At 39.0% G+C, this 22,646-nt stretch overlaps 1 protein-coding gene across 2 annotated transcripts in view; it reads right to left on the reverse strand.

Moving 5' to 3' along the window:
* Positions 1-22,646, reverse strand: part of NLK (nemo like kinase) — a 167,123-nt gene that overhangs the window by 37,956 nt on the left and 106,521 nt on the right. The window lies entirely within an intron of this gene.

Here is a 22,646-nt window from a genome sequence, read left to right on the forward strand (position 1 = left end):
ACAGGCCAGGCTGCCAGGTTCTGTAGGAGTTGGGGAAGGGGCCAAAGACACAACAGCTCAGCTCATGCTGTCTCCGGGGAATAAAGCTTTGGTCTTCTGCAGGATAGGAAAAGAGTATCTGAATCTTACTATTTCCCTCTTGTATGCACTGAAAATATTTTTCCCCACTAGGAAATCTTTTTGTTCTCTATTTCATCATTTCCACCCACTAGGAACTCTTAATCATAGAGACAAGAAAAAAACTTCTATTGGCACCATTAAGCCTTAATCAGAAGTCCCAATATTCTTGAATTGGTTCCAGAAATATCAAGGGGCAAAAACAAAGAAACATTACACATAAAACAACAACAAAACAAAAACAGAGACACGTCATAACTGCTATCACTGTATTAAATGTTGTCAACTTGAGATTTTACTCCAGGAAAAAAAAAATTCCTAAAGACAGTATGAAGCACTTATCTGTATGGGATGTCAGGCACGTCTGCTGAGTTTGACAACTTTTTGTTCCTGCGAGGATTGAAAAGTTCTTGCACGGAAGTGAAGAGCAGGTTATATTCTACTCTGCCTTTCGTATCTACAAAACTGGGAGCCAAGTTGTGATGCCAGAATCTTTACTGTTAGTAGTGACAGTTGGTATGCATGCAAGTAGCAGAGAGAAAACATCTAATTTTCAAGTTATCGGGTTGAATTCATATTGCTGGCACTTGAAAAATCTTGCTTTGACTTATAAAAGGAATAAACGATACAAAAGCCAAAAACAGAGAGTAAGTATGAAATAATGTCATATGCTTTCTTCTAACAGAGACTACATTTTCAAAGAAAGGGGAAAAGGAAAACACTGGCTGGCTGGAATGGGTACTGCTCTATAACCAGATATTTTAGAAATAACTATTCATTTCAGAAAAAAATTCTTACATTTCATTTAGCATTATAAAACATGTATTTCCTGATCAAGGTGTTGTTCACCCTAAATCTACTGGATTTGAACTGACAATACTGGACCACTTTTGACCAAGAAAAACAATTTCATATGGTTTAGCCCTACCTAACACAGAGCAAAGTATTACCAGGTGTCAAAAAGCAAGGCACTCAAAATGAATATAAAGCATGATTTCAAATGGTAAAGTCAATTCTTCTCTACTAAGACCACATGCCTATGTGTATAATTTCTCATAAAATATAAACTAGAGGGTATTCCCCCTGTTAAACACAAATGACTAGATTACCACGTCACTGTCCTCAGGATCTGTGAACCTGAAAACTCTTTCATTCAACTGCCTGTTGTATTTTTTTTTTTTTCAACGTTTATTTATTTTTGGGACAGAGAGAGACAGAGCATGAACGGGGGAGGGGCAGAGAGAGAGGGAGACACAGAATCGGAAACAGGCTCCAGGCTCTGAGCCATCAGCCCAGAGCCCGACGCGGGGCTCGAACTCACGGACCGCGAGATCGTGACCTGGCTGAAGTCGGACGCTTAACCGACTGCGCCACCCAGGCGCCCCTCAACTGCCTGTTGTAATACTTAAGAAAAGAGGGTCGCCTGGGTGACTCAGTCTTCTGGGCGTCTGACTCAGCTCAGGTCACAATCTCATGGTTTGTGGGTTTGAGCCCCGCATTGGGCTCTCTGCTGTCGGCACGGAGCCTGCTTTGGATCCTCTGTCTCCCTCTCTCTCTCTCTCTCTCTCTCTCTCTCTCTCTCTCTCTGCCCCTCCCCTGCTTGCAAGCACACACACTCTCTCTTAAATAAATAAACATTAAAAAAAAAAAAAAAGGAGTATACCTCTGCTGAATATGACAAGCTGACTTAAAAGAAAATGGGGTAGAGCACTGAGTAATGCAGAGAATTGCTGAATCACTATATTGTACACCTGAAACTAACATAACACTCTATGTTACCTACATTTGAATTAAAATAAAAAACTTAATAAAAACAAAAAACCACACAAAGCTCCTGTCCACCTTTACCATTTTGCTTATTACCTCTGTGCAGAGATGCTTTCCTCTCCTCTAAAATCTTTTCTATTTAAAAATTTTTTTATTTATTTTTGAGAGAAAGAGACAGAACACGAGCAGGAGAGGGGCAGAGAGAGAGGGAGACACAGAATCGGAAGCAGGCTCCAAGCTCTGAGCTGTCAGCACAGAGCCCAACGTGGGGCTCGAATCAACGAACCGTGAGATCATGACCTCATGACCTGAGCTGAAGTCGGACGCTTAACTGACTGAGCCACCCAGGCGCCCTTCCTCTAAAATCTTTTTAAACATAAAAGACTGAAAAATTTTAAATGTATTATTTTTATAAAGTGATTAAATAGGCTACTCTGCAGAGAATAAGTTTTATCAAGCTTTAGTTTAGCAAAGTAAATCCTTCAGGGGAAATACATTTTTCACTCCACAAATAAAGGAGTTTTTTCCTCACAGAAAACAAGCCAACAAACAGGCCAACCTTTAAAAATTTGATTTCTCTGTACAATACAATTCCTGAATTTGAAGATTTAACAGTATAGCTTCAGAAATTTAGAAGCAACACACACCACTTTATGATAAGGTTTCTGCTTTGCTCCAGCAGAAATTCTCTGAAGTCTCAATCCCCAGCATAATGTCTCCCAGATGTCTCAACTAGTTGCCATGCCAACTAAAGCAGCTTAAATTAAATGAGGGCCTGAAAAAGCACCTGCATCTCTCCAGGTCTGTTGCGCATTAAATAAAGCTCTCTTGACAGGGACTCAGAGGTGCCATTAACTTGAACAGCAGCTATCTGATTATTGTTTCTGAGTAATTTAATGAGGGTCTCCAAACAAGAGGGAAAACAGGGTACTCTTTCCCTCTCTTGGTCCTTCTAAATGGGACAGCCTCTCCAACAGCTGGTGTACCCCCTGGGTCAATGACTCTGCTATGGCCTCTTAAGTTACCTTTGGGTAAAGATAAAATATAGGATTAACGTTAGCGTTTTCAGGAGAATATTAACAGATTAACCATTTTCCCCTATTAAAACTCATCGTTAAAAACATGATCATAAAAAACACCACACGGTATGCCAACCTCAGAGTGATTTGAACAGCCCTGTTAGAAAATAAATTGCTGCTGATTGCAGCAATTAGTTAACTAGCTCCGCAAAATATGGATTTCAAAATGTACTGATTTGCTTCAGAAAAATGAATGATGCAAATTAACAATTATAAATTCAAGGGTGGGGGGGGATGCTGCTCTGATGCCTCGGGTGCCCAAGGGAAACAACAGTGTTTCCACGCTGTTTTAAAGAGCTTTTTGTTGCCGATGTTGTTACTATTGCTAATGTGGACATTTAGAAGGTGATTTTTAACGGGGTAGAAAACAGTCCTTTTGCTTTCTCAAACGTTATTAGCCACCGGGGTATATTAGTTAATAGAAATAAAAACTTGGCCAGAGAGGTTATGTGATTTACCCAAGGTCACATTCCGGTATGTAAAATGCCAGAACTACCTCTGGTTTCCCAGCTCTTGGTCCAGGGAGTCTCGACCCCACCAACCTGGTTCCCATAGGAGCCTTCCTACTATCATTCCCATGTCTTACCGACGAGTATCATCACAGAATGCAGATTACTTTGAAATAAAGAAAGGCTGACTTTTTTTTTTTTTGGAGAACAAGAGTGAGCAAGAGAGAGCGTAGGCTCTAAATTCCAATAGCTAGAGATTTAGATCTTTAAACATGTGAGGAAACTGGGGCACCTGCCTGGCTCCGTTGGTAGGGCATGCGACTTGATCTCAGGGTTGTGAGTTCGAGCCCCACATTGGGTGTAGAGATTACTTAAAATCTTTAAAAAAAGATAAATGCGAGAAAACCATCAAGATTTCTTTAGCTCCTACTGAATTTCTAAATTAGATGCACATTCTAATTGGCAATTTGCCTCTATCTGTAAAAAACACATACATTTGGTTTCCTTAAAATGGTTTACTTTAAAAAATTATTTTTATTTTTTTTTATTAAAAAAAGGTTTATTTATTTTTGAGAGAGAGAGAGAGAGAGAGAGAGAGCAAGCAGGGGAAGTGCAGAGAGGGAGGGAGACAGAATCCCAAGCAGGCTCTGCATTGTCAGCACTGAGCCTGATGCAGGGCTTGAACCCATGAACCGTGAGATCATGACCTGAGCTGAAACCAAGAGTAAGACACTTAACTCACTGAGCCACCTAGGCGTCCCTAAAAAAATTTTTTTTAAACACATGAGAAACAATAAAAATAAAAGCAATGAACACTTACTGAGTTCTTACTATGTGCCTGGCACGTTCTAAACACTTTGAATTATCTCAAGGAATTCTCACAACACAAGTCACAGGCTATTATTATAAAGAACTAATTGTTCTCTTTGTGATTTTGAGTCTTTCCTTTTGGAAGAACTGAATCCGAAGATGTCTGAAGTAATTGCTCAAATGCACACAAGTACTCTTATTCATTTCTTCTAGCGCCTGAATTAGTCTTAGTTCTGTCGCTAGTAGGCCAGAGCCTCAAGTAAGAAACAACCCTACAATTTGCTGAGGGATTATCTCAGTTTGCTGAGAAGTATTTTGAGTCTCCTGTATGCCACTTTTAACACAGGTCACTTCATTCAATCCTCCTAGCAACCGGGGACTATTCCCATGTAACAGATATAGACTGGGGGTGAGGAATGTCAGGCTGACACGCTAAATAATTACACCCCTTTTGCCAACAGAAAAATAAGACAAAGTTAAAAAATCACAGAGGCAAGTTTTTCTACCTGACATTCTTTGCCTCTCTTTCCACCTCCTGAATATTCCACTTCCTTCAAGTCTTACTCTTCTTACCCTTCTTTAGTCAAGTTATAAAGCTAAAATTGATATTCAATAAATATTTTCCAGCACCTGTGAATCATATATGCTTACTTGAAATAGCTTCTTGAATAGCTTCATGTTCCCTATTAATTTCTTTAAATAGAGGAGAACTTAAATTAGCTTATGTGTATATGTTAGCCTATTATTCATATATATGTTCACATATATATATATATATATATATACACACACACATACATATATATATAAATATAAATATAAGAGGAATCTCTGGCTAACACACTGCGTGTGGGGGCTGGGCTTGCAGCCCTGGACAAGAAATGGGAGGGAAAAAAAAGTCTGCATTAGAGATAGGCCAGGCCTTTGGTGGGCAGGCTAAGTTGAAAAGAGAAGTTTGAGGGGCGGCTGGATGGCTGAGTCAGTTGAGCATCCAACCCTTGATTTTGGCTCTGGTCATGATCTTACAGTTTGTGAGTTCAAGTCCCGCATCGGGTTCTGCACTGACAGTGTGGAGCCTGCTTGGGATTCTCTCTCTATGCCCATCTCCCATCTGTGTGGTCTTTCTCTCTCTTTCTCTCTCTCAAAATAAATATATAAACTTAAAAAAAAAAAGAAAGTGGGGCGCCTGGGTGGCGCAGTCGGTTGGGCCTCCGGCTTCAGCCAGGTCACGATCTCGCGGTCCGTGAGTTCGAGCCCCGCGTCGGGCTCTGGGCTGATGGCTCGGAGCCTGGAGCCTGTTTCCGATTCTGTGTCTCCCTCTCTCTCTGCCCCTCCCCCGTTCATGCTCTGTCTCTCTCTGTCCCAAAGATGAATAAACGTTGAAAAAAAAAATTAAAAAAAAAAAAAAAAAAAAAGAAAGAAAACATACGTTTGGGAATCATTAGATACGGTAAGAAATAATCTGTACTTTCTATTAAATGAAACCTGCCACAGATGAGATACTGATTTTGCTTTTGGTTATAATCTCCCTTTGCATAGCATTTTTCTTTTTCTATTAAAAAACATTTTTTTTTCATTTCTTTCCTTCTTTTATTTAAAAATCCTGGATACTGAAATTATGGAAGTACGTTGCCAAGAGTTGTAAGTTCAACCTCAACATCATGACACTCTTTAGAATAATGCACATCACTGTCATTAGCAGAGTTTTTAGTGCATTGCACCCAAATTTAACACGCAGAACACACTGCTCGACCCGAAAGTTGCTGAGGATGAAAATATGCTCATGAAGGACAGAGACCAAAGCAGGAAAAAAGCAAAAATAAGGAATCTTCTAACATTCCTTAGAAGAAATGAGGTGGGAATATAGAAGAGATACCAGAAAGGCAGACAAAAGAGAAGTATTTACGACTAAAACAAGTTTTAGGGTGCCTGCATGGCTCAGTGGGTTAAGCGTCTGACTTTGGCTCCGGCCATGATCTCATGGTTCATGAGTTCTAGCCCCACATCAGGCTCTCTGCTGTCAGCACGGAGCCTGCTTCAAATCCTGTTTCTCTTTCTCCCTGCCCCTCCCTGGCTGCTTGCATACACACTCTCTCTCTCTCAAAAATAAAAAAACATTAAAAAAAACCCCCACCAAAACCCAATCAGTTTGGGGCACGTGGGTGGCTCAGTCGGTTAAGCATCCAATTTCAGCTCAGGTCACAATCCTGAGGTTTGTGAGTTGGAGCCCCACGTCTGGCTCTGTGCTGACTGCTCAGAGCCTGGAGCCTGCTTCGGATTCTGTGTCTCCCTCCCTCTCTGGCCCTCCCCCACGCGTGCTCTATCTCTCTCTGTCCCCGAAGTAAACAAACATTAAAAACAAAAAAACAGTTTTGCACAATTTTCTTTGATGCAAAAATGATTATGGGCAAGAAGAACAGGAAATTCATCTAGAGCCTGGCAGTCAACTATACCCTCAATGGTAGGACTCCCTGACCCCTTGCTCCAATTAAAACAAATCTGTACCATGATCAGTATTTGCTTGACCCACCCATCTCTATGATCTATTTTAGGAAGTAATTTAAGAATGCATGATAATCAGCCGCATGCCAGAAAACCTGACTACTCCAACTGTCAAAGGTAATTCTGCAGAAAAAGCTACACAATCACCACAGAAACAAATGCTGACACCAAATTCTGACCTTCAATTAGGAGTCAGATGATTGACTCCTTTTCTGTTTTTAGGAGGTCATGATTATTCAAGCAGTCTCAGAGGCTACAGGACTGGTGCCAGCAGCATCTTTGTGTAACCATCATCATTAGCATCAATAAATACCGACTGGGCACCAAGTGGGTGTAGAGAGCTTGCTAACTCCATGACAACACAGAGAAAAAAGATGGACGAATGCAAGGCAACATACAAGAGGTCAGAAGGGACTGAGATGAGCTGTAAACATCAAGTAGAGAAAACAAGGAAGCAAAAAGATTTTTAATGTACTGTACATGGCCACAGAAGCTTGACTGAAAAAGAAAAATACTTATTGAGAAAAAAAAAAGCTCCTATTTGTCGAGAGTTTTCTATGTGCTAAGCCCCCAGCTTTAAATTTACTTAGCCTCATGTACTCTTAATTGCTCTAAGAAAGAAATCCTATCGTGATTCCCATTTTACAAACTAGTGTGCAGCAGAGTGAATACAAGATCCTGGCCTTTGTTCTGAACTTGTACTGTCTTTCAAAAGATAAACTTTGGGGTAAAGGGGAAGGAAATAATTCTACTTCAGAAGAGAGAAGGCCAGGAAGCTGGTTTTTACAACGAGGAGGTAAAGGAATTCAGGCAGTGGGAGGCGGCGTGGTGTAGGTTTTGGGATGAAAGACTAGGTTAGATTGTCAACTGCTACTTACTGGCTTAATAACATCAGGCAAGCTAACGAAATCCTCAGAGTTTGTTTCTGCGTTTATAAAATAGGGACAATGAAATCTACTACACAGGGTTACCGCCAGGGTTTAGATGTTGTATGTGAATCATATATAAATGTCTGGCAACCGAGGGAACAGGGAGATTACTTGGGTAGCTGTTATCACCATCACTGTTACAGGAGGGAGGAAGGATACTGAATTTATTAAATATCAATATGCCAGGCACTGTGCCAAATGTGTTACATACACTAATTTGTTTATTCCTTGCAACAGAACTTTGAAGAAAAAATATTATCTCCATTTATCATTGAGAAAACTGAGGCTCAGGGAAAAGTATCATGTAACTTTTGAAGGTCAAAAAGCTAAAAGAGAGGAGGGGAAATAAGGAGATGAATTCAGGAATGCCCAATATCAAAGTCCATGCCTTTGCCAAAATGTATGACCATGTTCTTATTTTTCCTGACATTTCCCCCTCCCTGAAGAAAAAAAAGCCAAAAGAATGTTAGTACAAAACAACCCAACCAACCAACCAACCAACCAACCAAACAAAAACCACAAAAACACAAAACAGGCAACCGGTTGAAAAAGTTCCTTTAAGCTACTGATCTTAAAAGGAAAGATTAGGCAATCTCTTAAGGATATCAGTGCTGAAGAGGAAAGTTTTATTCACTTATGAAATGGGGTCTGGTGGTTTTCTGGCACCAAAAAATAGTATGTCGATGATAGTCACATTCTTTCATATGAGGACATAAAAACCTTTTAGATCAAGAAAAGTTTTCTACAGGGCATATAATTTTTGAGAGAGACCTAGGGTTGGCTTTGGACAGACTGGAAACTCAAGGGAACAATTATAAGAGTGCTAATCTTTGTTAGACTTTTGAGACCCTCTACGCAGGGACCCTGGTTCTGGTAAAGGGCTTCTAGTAATAGGTTTCTCAGTCTGGAGCTCAGGGTGGTAAAAATTAGTAACTGATCAGTATTCCACATATCCAAAAACAAACAAACAAACAAACAACACATGCACACAAAACAAAACTTCGCTCAGCTCATACATAATATACTTCCTTTGGAAAACAGCCACCTCGACCTAATCCTATTTTCTACCATCTGATTCTCTTGCCACCTTTAAGCGATGTATCAATAAGAGGAAAAGACTATCAATTAAACATGCAATTATTAAGCCCATTACCAACTGTACAAATCAGTGCTCTTAATATTTAATAATGACACCAATAGAGTATGCAGAGAGCAAACGACCACAGTAAGTAGTACATAAAGAAATTGTATCTGGCTAAAATTCAGATTCGTGCTAGTGTGCTGTAGCTCCATTAAGTTCCCTGAAGTACTGCTCTCAAATAAATTGAGCTGGTAGCAGGAGACTCAGCTGGTCTATGAAGTGGCTAAAAGCCCCACTGCTTCCCCATATCCTCCAATTAAGGCAGGTCTGATATATTTAGTGGCCTCTGAAACCTCCGGGTCTCCAGGTAACACATGCCTCCTAGTGTCTACCAACCTTAAAAAATAGAAATAAAGTCAGAACAGTGGGATATACAAAAAGATCAAATAAACAGTCCTGTGAGCCTCCCTAAATTCTCACACCTGAATTAAATACGTCAAGAGGCTAATAATCAGAAGGTTAACCAGAAGGTTAAGCAGTTCAGGAGAACGATAATGGGGTTATGAGGCTTTTCAGTAGCTCAAATTAGGTGTGGCTTTGTTGTCATCCAATATTACCCTCTAAGAGTTGGAAAGCCTGACAGCATTTCATTCCAACCAGCTGGGAAGTTTTAGAGACATATTTATTTTTTGATGGAGAGGTGAAAAGACTAGATTCAACCTTTCTTTTTTTTTTTGCTTCACCTGGAACACAGGTGTTTCAAAAAGAGCTGGTGTGAATAATTTGCTCTATCTATAGTGATTCTCTTCAAAGCAGAGGGAAAAAAAATTCCAACTGTGAGTTGGAACTTTTAACTGTTCTTTAAAACAACCTAAGGATTTGCTAGTACGCTAAAGCCTGAGTAACCTTTATGCAGGCAGGAAGGGACAGACAATACTAGGGGACGTAACTATAGGACATAAAAAAGCGAATAGTTCTTGGGATGGTGGGCTGAAGGAGGAAATGATGTCATTTCTTTCTAATTAATAGGAAAGGTTTGGTAAAGGTACTGAAAAAAGCACTAAGAAAGATAATGTGGATGCAGTCTGGGTGGAAGGCTTGGAGGTGCTGAAGATTTGTATGCTGGGAAGAGGATGCCAGGTAAGGAGACATGAGGTACTGAGGTTAACAACAGTTCACATATTATTATTTTAAAAAAATCCTCTCTAAAAACAGGCTATGCTTGTTATTGATAGGCCATTATCAAAGTCCATTTGTCTGTGATGAGTACTTGCTAATGTCGTCTGTTGGTTGTTGGCAGTCGCTTGACATGCTTTGCTTGTACCAGAAAACTCATAGGAATTCCTACTGTGTGTCAGCTTTAATAAGTTCTCCTCTATAAGGCCTTCCCTTACTACTTTTATAGCGCTTATTAACTTCCAGGCACTATTTTAAGTCAGTCTGTCACTCTATCCCAATCTATCCCAAAATAACTCTCTGAGGTAGGAACCATTATTATTCTCATTTTATTAACCAGGAAATTGAGGCACAGAGAGGTTACAAGGTCACACAGGTAGTAAGAGGCAAAGCCAGAATTCAAATCTAGGTAATCTGGCTCCAGACTCCATGCTCTTTGCCACTACAACAGATTTTCTATTATGTCAAGCTAGCAGAATGCTGACTAGGTAGGCCCTGAACTATCATAAGGGCTTTGAAATAAACAGAGGATGACGACCCTTGTTCTTGTTTCATGATGTGCTAGGAGGCCATTAAACTCAAGACTGCTACTGTCGGGCAACAGAACAAGGGATGATGAAGAGTATGGCAGGAAGAAGGATGGAGAAGGGGGCTGATTTTAGAGTGCTGTTATTTAGGCTCTAGTATCAAGAATATTAATTTAGGCTCTAGTATCTAGTATTGAGAGCTTTGTAGGGAGAAGAAATGGAGACACTCACTAGTCAGTTTCCTAATGTAACAATCTTCTAAGAATATGAGATAAAGGTCAATATTCCACATTCCCATATCCAGGCCTGCCAAGCAGTCTGACTTCACTTGTTCCCACCTCTCAGACAAAAGAGAAAGAATAAAGCCGATTCTTTACACAGCTTCTACTATCAATAAACACTGGGAGAATTTATAAGCTATTAGGAATAAATGCTTACTATAAATGACAAGGTGTTGTGCAAACATGTCATAAAACAGCACTGCTAAACAAGCACTTCAATAACAGAGAGCTAATCATCCTGGACAGCCCAAGTTGTGTATAAATGTGAATACTTGTGATATGGTCTTATGTAAAAAAAAAAAAAAAAAAAAAAAACAACAACAACAAAAAACAAACAAACCCACCTATCAGGTTCAAAAAACTCTTACCATCTGGAGTTCAGAACTATAGCAGTCTGGTCTGCCTGCTCAAGGGAACTGAACTCTGAGAATACATTTAATGCTTTATGTGCAATGAGTAACTGATTTTGTATGAAAAATTATTAATGATATGTTAAAAGCTTTCAGAGAACAAAATAAGGCTATTTAACTGGTTTAGCTGGACTGGGAGAAGAAAACGGAGAACTTGTGTCAAATTATTTCCTACCGACTGAATATGGACAGAAAGCTTTGAAAACACAATTTTAATGCCTAAACAGTCTTTACTGACTTGAGATAATGAAAACTGGATCATTCTTTCTTCCACTGCGTATTGGACAAAACTAACTCTAAGCCAGACCAAAAAGAAATCTTGCAATATTAAATATTCATCAAATAGGTGTCCATGAATTCTATGAAAAGTCCAAGAATGACAGTGAAAACATGCTTAAACCCACATTAAGCACTAATTCTGAAATCCGGTCATTCCTATTTGAAAGAAGGCAATCTCACAACCATAAATATGTGAGACTTAACAGACTCACATTTTTTTCTTCCAAACTCAGGTCCACAGCGGAGGGAAATTTCAACCTAGATCTCAGATATGTAACTGTCTCTGAAATAAAAATGAGGGCATTAAATAGCATGGACAATGAAAATCTGGTTTATGGATATTGTTGATTTCAAACAATGCTTTCCATGTGGAAGAAAAACAGCAATGCATCACAGAGAGAATTGCTTTCTCTTGTAACAAATGGTCAGCCCTAAATCTCATCATCTTCTTTGCAACAAAAAGCATGGGCGCCTTTGCAACTAGAAAAAAAAAAAAAAAATCAGTGTGTGCTTCAATTAGAATCACTGACCTTTTCTGAAGCCTGCCTGTGCTTCTCTATAGAAATCAATGGAATAAAAGGTCACGTTGTTAAAATGTTTGAATACAACATTCTCTTTCCCAGGCAAAGGCAAATTCCTTTTCTTTTTAGGGCAATTAATCTGTTGTATATAGAATGTCAAAAATTAAAACTACCTTTAATTTGCAATTTAAAACTAATTTTAAAAAATCAATTCTATCACCAGAAAAAAGGGAAAATCACAGGAAAGCTACATTCTACATACTTCATTTTACATATTCTGTCATAGCCCCAGAAGGCTCTATTGGCTAAGTCCTTGTCACTAAGGCTATACAATAGCCTTGCAATAAAACACGTGCAATAAAACAGAAAAAGCATCCTAGAGAAAAAGATGTTACTTCAAATCTCAGTTCTCTTCTTTCCAAAGTGCCCTGAAGAAGTCAAAGGCAAGCTCTGTCTGCCAAATGTAGATGGCAAAGCTTGGCAATTACTAATTTTCCACCATCATAACCCTCCAAAGCAAATGCACATTCACACAAAAACAGAGATTAAGAGTCAAGAAACAAACCAAAAGAAATGACTGGAATAGTCATTATTTTTTTCTGAGCTTAAAAAAAAAAAAATCTTTGAAAGAAGTGCCTTTACCTAGATTATAAACATTTTGCTTCTCCAGTTTTTTTAATTCATGAAGAGAAAGGGCAAATTCTTCGATCACCTCTTAATCCATTCAGAGGATAAATACACTGATCAGTCATATAAACTGCATCATGCTTCTTACTGCCACTACAACAAATCTCAAAACTTTCTCTAAGAGACACCAAGCCTTCAAATTAGATCCACCAACCTTTCCTAACGGGTCTAAAAAACTTACTTCTGTGTCCAGACAATCTGGTTTCAAATACCCTCCTGCCCAACAGAATTTGAGAGCAATTTACTCCAGGCTCATCTATTGTAAAGCTGGAAGAATGATGTCATTAAAACCTGAGAGCGGACTGCAATCAGTGGTATAAACCACCACAAGCAGCATTGTGAAGGGAAGAACAAACCTCTCAATATGCCAAGCTACAGATGCTTCCTTACCTACCCAGTGCTACCCATCACCAACGAAATTCACTTCTGGTTAAAGGTTTTAAAAGACAAAGTTATTATAAGGAACTAGTTATGAAGGGTGGGGAGGATTCAAAATATACAGAGAATAAAAATCTATAAGAAGAATCTAGGAGAAGTATATCAGGGAAGTCTGTTTCTCAATACTGTCTATGGCAGTAAGAGATGAAATAAAATGGCGGTCCATTTAAAGGGGGGGGTCTGCTTCTGTGTCAAGATGTAGGATCTGCTATATGTCAATTATATCTCAAAAAAAAAAAGGTGTAAGAAAAAAAGACCTAATATCTGACATAGAGCCTTATCCATTTGTTCCTACTTGTCCCCACTTTCTAACATTTATGTAATGAATGTTCTATTATACACTTAGATGTGACACCTGTTAGCACTACTCCACACTATTTAATTAGAAAAGAAAGAGCTACCTGGACCCACAAACAAAACAGATACTGCCTAAAATTTTGTGAAAAAATAAAAATACAACTGGAAATACTGAAAATATATTTATTAGACTAATAGATCACTGATCTTGTATGGATCCTATAAGAAAGGACTAGAGAAAATGTTTTATTCTATGAAAATTTTAAGTACCAGGTAAGTCTTCCAAACTCTTTTTTTGGGGGAGGCGGGGAGAGAAGGGCAGAGCAGTTTTTTCTGCTCAAGAAAATTTGGTTACGATCTTTAGTGTTAAACTGATTAATATTAAAATTATTTGAAATTCATCAATCATCCCCAATTGAACCATGAACCCCTTAAAGGTAACAGCAATGGCCATTATGCTTTATACTACCTGCTGGTACCTCTTTCCTGAGGGTAAAGGTCTAAAGTTAGGGCATAAAATGAACACTGAGTATCACAAAAAGTCATCTGGGAAGATGCCATGTTGGAAGCCAATACGTCAAACTCACATTAAATCCGACAGTATAGTGTTCTCTGGTATCGAAGCAGAGTGCTGTTTTCTTTGACCGAACCCTGTATGAAACAGCTGGCTCTTGTTAAGGGGTCATACTGTATAAAACTACCTCTCCCAGCACCAGTATCATGCTCAGTTTGGTGAAATTCTCTCACTAGGGGAAGCCTATGGGAGCTGAAATTACCTGAGGGAACAGCACATTCTTGATTCCGAGCTCATGCTCACTCTGAAAAATGAGCTAAATGAATGGAATTGGACATAGACGAATTCTCTCTCTTTTCATCGTGTTTAAAAAGTCAAAGAATGAACAAAGCAGAGATTTTGGGTGACTGATTCAAGGCCTCGAGTCAAAGACTATACACATGGCTTTAAACTTTGATACTTACACTTTAAATTCTGCCCTTTACACCACTGGTGTGTCAGAATGAAAAAAAAGTTAGAATATATTCTATTTGAGGCAAAAAGTTCCAACTTTCTTAAAGCCTAAACAGAGGATGAATTATGTCTTTTGAAGACTGGTAGATCAATCACAGTCAATTTGGTCATCAAAAAGCATTTATGGTCCATACATGAAGAGCAGCGACATGATTCTGTGGAGCAGTCTCCACTTAAAGAACTAACAAGTAGAGACCAAGTAAGCTGCTTCCATCTCGCCTCCCTTTTCTAGGCTATGGTTGGTCCCGCTGCTACTGCTCAAAGACCTCTTCTTTAAAAAAAAAAAAAAACCATACATACCTGAAATTAATTTCACAATTTCTACCCTCATCGTTTCTAGCAGTCTTTACAACAATCCAGATCTTATTAGCCAAATGACACAAACAGCTGTGCTTCACATTTGCATATTTGAAGTCCCTCAGGTAGTCACGGGTAACTTCAGCCTTCATGCTGGTAATTATTCTGGTGCTTTAGCCTAGTGGATCCCAACCCTGAGGGCACATTCAGATCACTGGGGAGAACATCTTCAAAAATACTTACTGATGCCTAGAACCAAACTCAAACCAATTAAATCAGAAGGTAGGGTTTGAACATTTGTATTTCTATAAAAGGCTCCCTAGGTGATTTTAATGTGCAACCAGAGAGAATCTCTACCTCTCAGTTTCTCAACCATCTGAATTCTGAGGATTTCTGTTATTATTCTACTTCATCTACCTTCGAGCATGGCTCTACTTTCTATCTAGAAGAGGCTATAACCTGTCCTAACTACAAATCCCTTTCTTGGAACACAATCTCCATATTCTAACCACACTACTACTGCTACTGAACCTGCTGCTTGCTATCAGCCCAGCATCTGTCTTTGAATCTTGCCTCTCCTTTCTTGGAGGACGCCAAGTCCTCTTTTGATGTCAACTGCTTCTCTATCAATGTGGCCAGCTATCCTGTGAAGTTCTAGGGCTCTAGGGAGCCCCCTCCCTAATTCTTTCACTTCCTTGTCCTGCCTCTGTGAATCCCCAACCAGCCATCAAAATCAAAGCGCAGGCTGCTGAGTACATGGCTAAAGAGGTGCCAGTAAATTGCCAAGAATCCTTCTGTTCTCCTTTCCCAGTCTGCAACAGTCATTGCCTCTCAGCCCTAAGAGTTGGGTCCTTTTCTTAAGGTTAAAATATACATAATGTGGTGTCCCACTCAACTGGATGGGGGCCCCCAAATGTGGAGCGATGACTGGGGGCGGGGGAGCCGGTAGCGTGGGCAGTGAAAGGATTCACCCAAGTCAGAACAAGGAAGACAGAAGTTTATTGAATACACTGCAAGGGAGCAGTGGGGAAGGATAGAAAAGGAGAGTCTGTCTGCAGTAAGGCAGTGGGTGGGAGCCATATTTAAAGAGGGAAGGTGAGAAGGTATGGGGACTATGGAATTTTCCTTTTGGGTAACTGTGCCTGGTTGTTAGTAATCCATTGGTCAGTGCCTTTGGGTATTTGGAGGTGGGTTGCCTGATGGGCCTGCCTGTATTCAGGCAGGCAGTCGCTGTCAGCCCTTCTGCCTTGATCAAGTTTCCAATGCTCAAGCCTGTTGTCTAAAAGTGGCCTCTACACACAAAATTTACCATTTTAACCATTTTTACACGCACAATTCCATGGCATTACATTCACAATGTTGTGCAACTATCACCACTATCTAATTCTAGAACTTTCTCATGATCCCAAACAGAAACTCTTTGTTAAGTTTATAAAGAGCACTTCTGATTCTGTCATTCCGCATCACAAAAATCTTTCATTGTGCCGTCCAAATGCCTACTGAATACAGATGAATTTTCTTAGTTCAACATTCAAGGCCCTCCATGATTTGCCCCAACTAGCTTAGTTTTTCATTATTTATGCATGCTAAACTCTAGCCAGCTGGATTTGCCATTCCCTAAATGATACTCCTGAACTTAGTCTCTCCATCTGGAATATCCATCCATCTCAATGCTACCTGTCCAAATCCTCATCTTTCAAAATTTGTCTGAAATGTCATTTTCTCCATTAAGTCTTACTGTTTTTTTCTGCCTGAAGCAATCTCTTCTTTTACAGTTCCACACCACCTATCCATATTCTTTTGGCACTTTCTACCACATCTGATGGTTATTTCTTTATATCTTATCTCACTCCACAGACTATATTTCCTTTTAAGGAAAGTGCTAGGAGGCAGCACTGAGTTAAGAGCACTCCCAGCCCACTAAGACCAGTCAGTATGGGTTCAAATCCCAGCTCCGTCATTTCTAAGTGAACCTGGATGAGTTATTTACCTCTCTGAGCTACGGTTTCTTCATCTGTAAAATGGAGATAAGGGTCAAGTATTTAGAACAGTGCCTGGTACACTAAATAAAAAAAAAATTAAACAAATACACGATTCATCTTTGCACCTTCCACAGAGATTGGTACAATGTTATTATGTAAAAGGTAGTGCTAGGGGTGCCTGGGTGGCTCAGTTAGCTGGGCATCTGACTTCGACTCAGGTCATGATCTTGTGGTTTGTGGGCTGGAGGCCCACACTGGGCTCCGAGCTGTCAGCACAGGAGCCTGCTTCGGATTCTTGTCTCCCTCTCTCTCTGGCCCTCCCTTGCTCACACTGTATCTCTCTCTCTCTCAAAAATAAATAAACATTAAAATTTTTTTCTTAAAAAACCAAAGTAGTGTTAATTATTTGGCTGAATGAATAAATAAGGCTGACTAGATACTAAGTGGCAATTAAAGTCAGGAATTCAGCTGGATTGTTCTGCTAACTTTTCCTTTATTTTCCCTTTTGGGCTTCAGAGGTAAGGAGCCAGAATTGGTGACAGTGGGTAAAAGCATCAGGTTTTGTTTTTGTTTTAAATCATTAAATGCTTTTCAAGCAATTCAGCTTGGGAACTTTTTAGTTTCCACTAAGAGACTATTTTATTCGTTCAATTAACAAACACTTATTTAGCACCTACTATATGTCAGGCATTGTTCTAAGAGCTGGGAACACAATAGTGAGCAAAACAGAAAAAAAATTTCTGGTTCTAGGCACATAGTTGATGCTTTTGTTTACGGAATAAATGAAGAGGGAATTCTAACCATATGAGAATCTTCAAAGCTCCTAGGATGCAGATTTCTGTTCCTTGCTGGTACTGTCTGATGCAGAGTAAGAGTGCACTTACATATGCAAATACATATTTCATTTTGTTTGTTCTTAGCTCTTCACAGACTCCTAGGATTCTCTGAGGGTTATAGAGCTGTTTCACAGCACCAAGCAATCATGTATTGTGTATTCTTTAAATTACAAAATGTTCCTATAAAATACAGTATACAAATACTGTCAGTTAAAATTGAATGGCTGCATCTGGGAGCCCAAAACTACATTACTCCTACCAAGGGTTCTCAACTGGTCAAATGGGCATGTAGGCTCCCTCGCTGCATTTATGACAAGAGATTCCTGTTTAAACAATGCCTGCATAAGCCAAACCTATTATCCAAATAGGGACACTTGTGAAAGTAAAAGGAGGAACTTGTTAATTAATAATTATACGAGGACATCAGGTAAAATCCGGGAATCCTTGCAAACCAGGACACATGGACACCCTATTAGACTGCTCCTTTCCACTGGTTTTAGGCCGAAATTGCTTCTAATGCAGATAACCTGCTCTGCCCATATTCTCCTCCGTAAAACACTAAGATAATGTTTCACTATGTGTCAAGTTCAAAATAAACTTTTCCCAAAGCAAGCCAAATTTTTGTTTCCAATCCAGCAGGCATCCAGTACTTTCTAGGAAAGGGCATGTTTATGTATACAATTCAGATTCCTGACTGAAGGACGATAAATAATGATTTTCAATCAAATAATTACAACTGGTTTCTCTTGGGTTAAATTTCAGTAGGCTCAAAGTAATTAAGTGCCGAAGTGTTTTCATACAGGTTTCCAAATAGAAACTCAAAGTGCAAAAGGAATAATGCAATCCTTTAACGGCTAAAAGTTCAGTTAAAAAAATACAGAACTTTTCTTAATTATTAGATTTTAAAAATACGAAAACAGAAAAGCTACAAGATGCAGAGATCATGGTAGAATTTATTGTTCCTTCCATATATGATTCATGCTAAATCTGTTGCATCCTGTAGGTAGATTTGTAAACAGTTATAGTCCAGACATTGTCTTTTTCAAAGTTGCTTAAGGAGCTATCTAAAGATGCACGGTCTTTGAAAACTCAGGCCAAATTTTTGGTGGGCACTGATGTAATCACTTTTTCACAGTTTCAGGAAAAAACAGGATTAACTGCGTAACAGTATATGCTTATACTCTTATTATATATCTGATTACATCAAAATGTTCATAGACCTCAGATTTTCTAAAATGATATGAACTATTCAATCAAAGAGATCTTCTAATTTAAAATGTTTCTGTACTAACAGTTACATATGCAACGTAACATCCCAAGTTTTTAATCTTAGAAAAAAGTGCAATGATGTGGCTCTGTATGTACAGTGGAAGATTAAATTATAATATGATAAATATATACTTCTGACTCTATGAACTGATTCCTTTATCAACTTTAAATATTAAAACATCCATTAGATGCATAGCAACATACTAAGAACTTACCTAAAATGACAGAGCCTCAAACAGACCTCAAAAAGTATCTTCAAAGCACAATTCCATGATCATACATTTAAAACTCAAAATATTATCCATTCTAAAATCTGCAAAGACACAATCCTCCAATTAAAAAAAAAATGTCTAAAACCATGTGTAATGCGTATGCCATGTTTTTCAGATACTACAGAGGGAGCTGCTGACACAGATGAATAATACATTAAGCTGAAATCAAATACTAGCTTGAGATATTATTAATCTTCAATATTTTTGTGTTTTGGTAGTAAGGTTTCTTATTTTTCAGAGGGAAACAGAAGGAATTTTTTTTTGCTTTGGCTACAACAAAAACTTCATATTGATATTAAAAGAGTCACCGAAAGTAGAGCTTATATATAATTAAGGCATTTCTTATATTTCCATTTACTAGCTCTTCTAAAACACAGATTTTTAGTATCCTGTACTCCAGGCTAAGTCATGCCTTCCTAAGAGTCTTTATAATCCTGGGGCAGCTACAGGAATGACTCCTTTTTATGTAAAAGGATTCAGTGTTTTCCAAATAGCACCACCACTGGAAAACACCTATATTCTGTGCATGATTCTACATATAGCTAAAAATTAAACAGGAAACAAGAATAAGTGAGGTTTAGGTTTGAAAGATTCTTCTGTAGCCAACTAATGACAATGAAAGCAACAGGTGTCAATTGTTTAACTTGAAGGTAAAAAATTAAATAAAAAAGTAAAACTTTTAGGAGCACCTGGCTGGCTCAGTTGGGGGTATGTGACTCTTGATTTCAGGGTTGTGAGTTCAAGCCCCACATGGGGTGTAGAGATTACTAAAAACAACAAAAAAAAAAACCTTAAAAAAATAAATTAAAACATTTAAGTAAATGGTACACCAGATGGTTCTGCAAATATTTTACAGCAAAGACTTTTAAACATTCATGAACAATTCCGGAGAGCGAAATTTCACAGAAACATTCTGCCAACTAATGAAATGGGCTGAAATTAGCCACCAACAGGTACTATACTATCTATGTCACTCATAGTTTAGAAAAAAAATTTTTTAACATTTATTTATTATATTATTGAGAGAGAGAGAGAGAGAGAGAGAGACAGAGAGAGAGGCAGAGCATGATTGCGGGAGGGACAGAGAAAGAGGGAGACACAGAATCCGAAGGAGGCTCCAGGCTCTGAGCTGTCAGCACAGAGCCTGACGCGGGCGGGGCTCAAACTCACAAACCTGGAGATCATGACCTGAGCCAAAGTCAGACGCTCAACCAACTGAGCCACCCAGGCACCCCATGTCACTCATGGTTTTAAACCATAACTATGCTAACTTTTCCTCTGCTCTGCAAGGATCTTAAATAATAATGATTCAAGGATCTCCCAGAGTCCAATTATGGTCAATAATGATGAATGATTGAGAACCACTAGCTTACAGAAGCACACAGAAGGTTTTTAAAAGAATGACAAACCCAAGTACAAAAAAAATTAATGCCTGATATAAACAATTCATGCTTAAACTGTAAGACACAAAATGAATATTATGAACTAGCTAAATGTTCAGTGAAGAGAATCTAATATATCTGGCATTTTATTAAATATATCCATACATGCCAATTATCTTATTTGAACACATTCTTTCCCCACAGATGGCTTATGTGCAATAAAGGGTTAACTCAGCAGAGATCTGGGGTGCCCAAATCCTATACGTCCCAAAAGTCTTTAGGACTAGCTCATGACCAGCTCCTGGGAAATAACCTTTGAGGTCTTGCAATATCCTGCCTCATAAGAGCATCTTAGTATACCTGGGGCTTTGGTCACACCAGATAGTTTATGCTAACAATGTGATTTATGGTGACACCTGTTTTTGTTTGCCTGGAGCCTTGGGGCGGCGGTATTAGTTTAACCTCTGGGTGGGGGAAAAAGGAAGAGGGCTGGAGACTGAGCAGCTATGGTCAGCCCTGTGCCTGCTCTGGGCCAACCTGACTGACCTCCAATAAAAGCCCTGGACACTAAGGATCTGGTGAGCTTCTCTGGTTGACAACATTTGCCTGTATTGTCATTCATTGTTGCTGGGAGAATTAAGCAAGATCTGTACAATTCTACTGGGAGGACAACTGGAACTTTGTGCCTGGTTTCTCCTGGACTCTGCCTGTATACCTTTCTCCTTTGCTGATTTAATCTGTATCATTTTGCTGTAATAAACTGTAGCCAAGTAGATCCTTCCTGGATCCTGTGAGTTCTTTCAGCAAATCACGGAACCTGAGGGTGATCTGGGGACCCATGACACAACCTGTAATACAATAAAATTCTTATTTAATAAAGATTTCTTCTAATTTCAAGGTTTGTTGTCAGCAACCTCATTTCCAAACAGGCAGAAATAGCATTACACATTCATAGGAATGCCTTCTAATAAGTAGGCTCCTTTCCCGCTAACTAAAAGGATAAAGTAGGTGACTCCTGACCAGGTACAGAAGTTACTTCTGATGAATGACACAAGTATGGCCCCACTCCCACTAGTTCCCTTCTTCAGCGAGGAGCTGGGTAATTTCAGGAAGTCTATGAAATGGAATCATCAACGCTTTCTCCACAGTTGCTACTACTGATCTGTAGCTGAGGAAGAAAGAACATACATTCTCAAGTCATCTATCCTTAGGATAATTCTGTACTTTTTAAAAAAGCGTATGTCAGAACCATCCAACCTGGCCCAAGATCTCAGGTATACAAGGACACTCTTATCAGCCAGGAGCTGGTCAAGACCCAGTCCTTTCTTTGGAGTGTTCAGGGTTGGAGCACCCCAAGTCCACTGAGTTAAGCCTTTGTTAGTTCCATAAAAGATCTGTGGGTTGAAGCAACACCGAAGATTACAGCATTCAAGAGCTTTTGGTTTATCAGATCAAAACATCCCAGCAGTGGTGATCGATGACAATTCTATCACTTCATAATGTTTCCCAATTCCCCAGTCAGCTCAGCCATTCTCTTTCCCTTAGGGAAGTTCTTAACTGGTCCCAGTTACTAAGGAAATTATCAAAGACAATTGTCTAGTACAGAATTACCTGCCACCTGTGTAAGAATGACATTTTTATCTCACTGCTAAGTCAGAAAAAGTATCATGCTTTTATACTGGTTTCCATTCTAAGTCATAGACCTGGTGTTAATTAAAAGCCTAAAGTGAATAAATTGCACTATCACAAGCTCACCGAATTCAAGGATTTAGGATTCCCTGTCTTTCACTTAAAGTTTTACCAAGTTACATGCAGAATGGTAAATGGTGATGCTTTGCCTAGGGCTAACCTATGTCCCAATTTTTTTTTTTTCCATGCACAGTCCCCGGAGCTATAACTAGGCATTATTTTACAGTTTATTATTATCCATGATACCTGACATACTATTTTTACACGTTAACAGTAGTAATATAATGTTAATGCCTCTATCCTGAGAGTATCATATAGGTAGGAGTTGAAATAAAGACCACAGAGTCAGACTGTCTGGAATTGAACCTCAGTCTCAATATTTACTAGCTCTGTGATCTTGGTCAAGTTTTTTTTTGTTTGTTTTGTTTTGTTTTTAAATCTTTGGTGCCTCAATTTCCTTTTCTGTAAAGTGGGAAGAATCCTATCTTTCCCAGATGGTTGTCATAGGGATTAAATAAACTCATATGATAAAAACTTTTGTA

The sequence above is a fragment of the Puma concolor genome, chromosome E1 (genome assembly GCF_028749965.1).
Source record: "Puma concolor isolate L17-30 chromosome E1, mPumCon1.1.hap2, whole genome shotgun sequence".
In the NCBI taxonomy this organism is placed as follows: domain Eukaryota; kingdom Metazoa; phylum Chordata; class Mammalia; order Carnivora; family Felidae; genus Puma; species Puma concolor.